Below are 6118 nucleotides of genomic sequence, written 5' to 3'. Positions count from 1 at the left end.
GAACCTGTGCTGTCTGCTTCTCCTGTGCTCTGATAGCTTTCTTTACTCCTGCACAGTTTAGGGTCTGGCCCATAAAACAGGGCAACCCACATTCAGGGAGGGTATCCCCAACTCAATTGACAAACAAGAATCTTCTACAGACATGCTCACAGGAGGACCTAGACTAGACAATTCCTCAATTGAAACTCTCTTCCCAAGCAATTCTATGTTGTATCAAGTTGACATTTAAAACCATCCATCACAGTGTGTGTGTGTGTGTGTGTGTGTGTGTGTGTGTGTGTAGTAGAATATTATTTTAATGTGTGTTACTTTTGTTTATGTTGCATTTATTTAACTCTGTGAAGCTGTGGTACTGTGCCTGCCTAAAACACCTGATGGTTTAATAAAGAGCTGAATGGCCAATGGCAAGGCAGGAGAAAGGATAGGTGGGGCTAGCTGGCAGAGAGAATATATAAAAGGAGAAATCTGGGAGGAGAGAAGGAGGAGGACATCAGGGCTCAGCCACTCAGCTACACAGCCAGCCATGGAGTAAGAGTGAAAGTAAGATTTACAGAAGTAAGAGAAAGGAAAAGCCCCAGGCCAAAGATAGATGGGTTAACTTAAGAAAAGCTGGCTAGAAACAAGCCAAGCTAAGGGCAAGCATTTATAATTAAGAATAAGCCTTTGTGTGTGATTTATTTGGGAGCTGGTTGATGACCACCACCCCCCCCCAAAGAGTAATAAAACAACAATGTGTGTGTGTGTGTGCGCGCACATGTTGAGGTCAGAGGCCAAACTCAAGGTATCGTTCCTCAGGAGCCACTCACCTGTTTTTTGAGACATAATCTTTAAGTGGGTCTTAAGATTAGGCAGGATAACTGGCCTGTCAGTTCCAGGGACCCATCTGTCCCCACATCTGCACTGCTGGGACTAAAAGCAGTGGGTCTGGGGAATTGAACTCAGGTCCTTGTCTTTGCATGGAAGGAAACTTACCAACCAATCCACCTCCCCTTCCCTCATCTATTTTTTGTGTCTCAGGGTTCAGGCTCACCCTGGAGAGGAGGTCATCAGTGTTGAGTCTCCCAGGCAGGAGGGAAGATCTCATCTTGGCTGTGTTCTCAGCTTGAGGGAATAAGTCTTCCTCCCAGGCCCTATGGTACAAGACGACTCAGTCATGGGATAGGGTCTCTCCTTTGCTGGTGACCAGCTAGGGGTGGTTCTCAAGCTCCAGGGTGTGCCTATGATTTCCAACTATGCGTTCATGTCCCAAACAGGACAGTTTCTTCAAAAACATTAAGTGAATTCTTTCCTTTCCTATCTATTTTATTCTGAAAGGACTTACCCAGGATAACCCCCTACCTCTTTCCCCTTTGAGTAATTCATTTCCTTTATCTGAGACCCACACCTTTTATTATATAATAAAATCTAGTCTCTGAGTTGAATTTGTATTTATAAGGAAGGGGACAACACTACACCAATGTGCACACAGGGGCTGGGAGGGCAGAGAGAATCTTGCACAGGGCCGTCAGAATCCGTCCACCAGGAAAGGACACAAGGGTGTTTAAAGGTTTAAAGCAAGAGAGAATCAAAGCGTTGCTGAGATAACGGTTCCAGTAGGAGCTAAGGATGGGGTAGGGAAAGGATAGACCAGAAACGTGGGACGAGAATGACTCCCCCTCAGAAATGTCCCATTGGCCATCCCCTGGGCAATCTCACCAGATAAAGCCTCCTTAAATCCTGTTCCCTGTCAGCGTGCCTTTGTGGTTTTCTAAGGGTGACTTTGAAGACGAGGTAAAGCTCCCTTTCCAATTTCATGGAGACACTTTCTGGAACTGTTTCAAAAGACAGTCTGAGCTGTCACTGACTGCCTAATTTGGAAAAGAGAAAGGTCTTCCTGACCTCAGGCAACAAACCGAGACTCCGGGGTTGAATCCGTGCAAAGGATTCTTTCAGGCTTATTCACGTTGCTCCGCTCCTCTGTGCCAGCCGTGGGATTGTCCCAGCAGCCTACGGCTAGCTACCTCCCCAGCAACCCTTGATCTTCCCACGCGGTCACCCAAAGCTTCCTCATGGAGACATTGTTTTTAATTAAGTTCCTTTCAGCTCAGATGTCTGGGAAGACTCTGGAAAGTCTCAGGTGAAACTAGAATTTCTGATCAAGGATCTCCGTGTGTCTGGTCAGACACACTGGCGATGCAGCCTCCTTTCCCAGGCACTGGGCTGCAGACCGCAGAGCTGGAAACGGACTGCGGTGGACAAAGAGTCGCAGGAGTTCTTCAGCTTCTGTAGCCCTCTCCTCTTTACTTCAGATGTTTTCCTAGAGCGGCTGAGTTAAGCCCAGGTCCTCTGTAGTTGTTAAGTAAAGAATGCAATTAAAAAAAAAAAAAAAAAAAAAAAGCAAAGATGAGCAATAAATAACTGACAAGTGGGGTCACAAACAAAACAGAGCAGTAAAGACAGTGAGAAGCCCCCAAACTAAAAACTATGTTTGAAGGTGGGCACAGCTATGCAGGCCCGGATTCTCAGCCCCAGGGAGTCAGATGCAGCTGGAAGGAACACCGCGCTTTGAGGCCAACCTGGATTACATACCCAGTTCCAGGCCAGCTAGGATTATGTAAGGAGAGCCATCTAAACAAACAAAGAATCCACAAAATACCTGACCTAAACCAAACAAAAATATTCACTTTTTTTTTTTGGTGTGTGTGGGGGGAAGTGTTGTCATTTAATCACTGACTGTAAATAAACGTGGGACCTCACCCAGACCCTCTCCTTTCTAATTAAATTCTTATCTCAGTCTCCAGTGAGGATGGTTGACTGACCATGGATGATATGATCTGGCTTCCGGTTGTTTCCCATTTCTTTTTTTTTAACAACATAATTTTGAATTATTTTATCTTTCAAATTCTTTTATCTTTTCTGATCATCTTGACTTGGGAACATTGCCTAGTATATTACTTCTTCCAGTCTCTCCTTCAAGAGGGGTTATTTGTGGGGGATGATGAGTAAAGAGAGGTCCCAATCCAGTTGTGGTAGTTTGAATGTAATTGGCCCCCATAATCTCGCAGGGAGTGGCATTATTAGATGGTATGGTTTTGTTGGGGTGGGTATGGCTTTGTTGGAGGAAGTGTGTCACTGTGGGGGCAGGCTTTGAGGTTTCTTTTGCTTAAGCTTCCCTCAGTGTGACTGCCAGTCCTGTTGAATGCAAGATGTAGGACCCTCAGCTATTTTTCCAGCACCATGTCTGCCTGTACACTATGCTCCCTGCCATGATGATAATGGTCTAAACCTCTGAAACTGAAAGCAAGCCATCCCAATGAAATGTATTCATTATAAGAGTTGCTGTGGTCATGGTATCTCTTCACAGCAATAAAAACCCAAACTAAGACAGAAGTTTGTAGGTGGAATTCTTTGTTGGGACTGCTGGCTGGTTTGTCCCATCAGCCTGCTCCTAAATAATCACACTGAGACTTATTATTAATTATAAATGCTTGGCCAATAGCTTAGGCTTATTATTAGCTAACCCTTACGTTTTAAATTAACCTACATTTCTTGTCTATACTTTGGCATGTGGCCTTTTTTCAACATGGCAAGTTCATTTTGCTTCTCTCTGAGTCCTCAAGATCCTGAGATGACTCCTCCTTCTTCCCTGCATTCTTTTAGTCTGGTTCTCTGGCCTAACCTTATCCTGCCTACCTATAGCTCAGTCAGCTTTTTTACTAAACCAATCACAATGACATATTCACATAGTGTAATAAATATACCACCGAAATTGGTACAGGGAGTGGGGAGTTTTTGTGATAGGCCTGACTATATGTTTGTTTGGAAGAACTTAGACTTTGGTACTTTGGGTTAGGAAAGAAGTAGACTGCTTCAAGCACTGTTTAATGGGCCATACTAGTAGGCGCATAGAAGACAGAAGTGCTAAGAGTTATTTGGCTAAGAGGCACTAAGACAGTTTTTTGAACTGTTGGGGGCTCACTCAAGAGGTTTCAGAGGAGAAGAGTTTTAGTATGTTACCTAGTGATCATTCCTGTGATATTTTGGTGAAGAAAGTAGCTGATTTTTGCCCATGTCTGAAAAGCCTGCCTGTGGCTAAAGTGAGGAGTTTTGGATTTATTCTGTTGGAAGAAGAAATCTCAAAATAGCCTAGTGTAGAATCTGATGTGTGATTACTAGTGTTCATGCTTATAAAGACTTATATCGAAAAGGAGCAAGCTGAGCAGGGTAAATCACAACATGTAAACTTTGAGGAGAAAAAGAACAACAAGAAGTGGAATAGAGATAAATTCTGTGTTCAAGGAAATAAATGGATTAAGAAATGGAATAAAGGGAGTGGTGGCCTCAGGGCAAGATCCCACCCAGTTAAATGTCCAACTCATGGAAATGAACTACAGAAAAACCTTAGAACTGGGTGTGGTGGGGCACACCTTGCATTCCAGCACTTGGAAGGCAGAAGTTGGAGGATCTCTGAGTTTGAGGCCAGCTTGGTCTACAGAACAAGTTTCAGAACAGCCAAGTTTAGGCAATGAAAGGCAGAAAGCTGGTGAGGAATGCAATCGAATAAGCTGACCGTGTTCCAGCCCCAGTAAGCAGCAGAGCTTGGCAGCTTCAGCCACATGGTTTTGGCTTTAGAGTTATGGATAGAAGAAATGAGTTATGGAATTTCCCTCTGTTCTTAAAGAAAGCTACCGAGGCCAGGCATGTGTCATGGGTGTCCCTGAATGGAGGCCTGGTGGAGAGGCCATTGCATGAAGCTGTGAAGTTGAAGCCTGGATTGCCTTAGAGAATGCAAGGTGTTAGAGATATCAGAGTTGTGGGATACCTGCTGAGGAGAACTGCTAACATGTAGTGGAACCAGCCCAAGAGAAAGAAGTGTTTTTCAATCAACAAAGCTGGATGGAGTTGGAGATCTGAAGAGCATTTTTGATATCAGACATGGAGATGTAGAGTTTGGAGTTTGCCCAGCTGGTTTTCAGTCTTGCTTTTGTGCAGTATTTCCTTGCTATGCTCCTTTCCCTGCATTTTGGAATGGTAATGTATATCCTGTGCCATTATATGTTGGAAGTATGTATTCTGTTTTTTTATTTTGGTTTTACATATGATTACAGTTAAGAGATTGTATGAATCTCAGAAGAGACTTTGAACTTTTAAACATTGTTGAAACTGTGATAGTCTATGGGGACTTTTGAAGTTGGAATAAATGCATTTTGCATTATGATTTTGTTACAAGCTAATGGGGGCCAGGGAGTGGAATGTGGTAGTTTGAGTATAATTGACCCCCATAAGCTCATAGGGAGTGGCACTATTAGGAGATGTAGCTTTGTTGGTGTGGGTATAGCCTTGTTGGAGGAAGTGTGTCACCGTGGGGGCGGGCTTTAGGGTTTCCTATGCTCAGCATACTACCTACTGTGTTAGCCGACTTCCTGTTGCCTGCAAGATGTAGGACTTTAAGCTATTCCAGCGCCATATTGGCCTGCATGCTGCCATGCTTTCAACTATAATGATGATGGACTGAAACTCTGAAACGGTAAGTAAGTCAGCAATCAGCACCCCTCAGTGGCCTCTGCATCAGCTCTTGTGTTCCTCTCCTGAATTTCATTCAGTGATAAGCAGCAATGCTGAAGTGTAAGCCTAATAAACCCCTTCCTTCCCTATTTGCTTTTTGGTCATGGTGTTCTGTCGCAGCAATAGAAACTCAAACTAAGACAGCAGTGACTACCAGTTCTACAAGAGTGTTTTGGTCAGCCATGTCTATAGAAAATGCAGCCTTTCAACTGAGCCTGAATGGTTGGATATTTTCTGCATAGATGAGCAGAAGCAGTGTCTAGGGAAGGCTATGGTATAGATAGCATTTGAAATTTTGATAGTGATGAATAGTTACCCATTCACTCCATTTCAACTGGTTGTATTCAGTTACATCTATAGCCTATATACCCATACTTTATAGAAAGGATTTAAAGTCATTTCTAAACAGTATATCCTACAGTAACTAAACCAAATGAAAACACAAGAGGCAAGAAAATCAGACTAGAGAAAGATTCAAGGTAGGAAAAGCAGGAAGGCAGCACTGATTTATAGACAAGAGACATGCACACTTCTGTGCTTGCCAGAGGAGGCTGTAAATTTGCATGTCAGACTC

The sequence above is a fragment of the Onychomys torridus genome, chromosome 19, assembly GCF_903995425.1.
Source record: "Onychomys torridus chromosome 19, mOncTor1.1, whole genome shotgun sequence".
NCBI classification, from domain to species: Eukaryota; Metazoa; Chordata; class Mammalia; order Rodentia; family Cricetidae; genus Onychomys; species Onychomys torridus.
The sequence above is the reverse complement of the archived record's forward strand: the minus strand, read 5'-3'. Positions refer to the sequence as shown.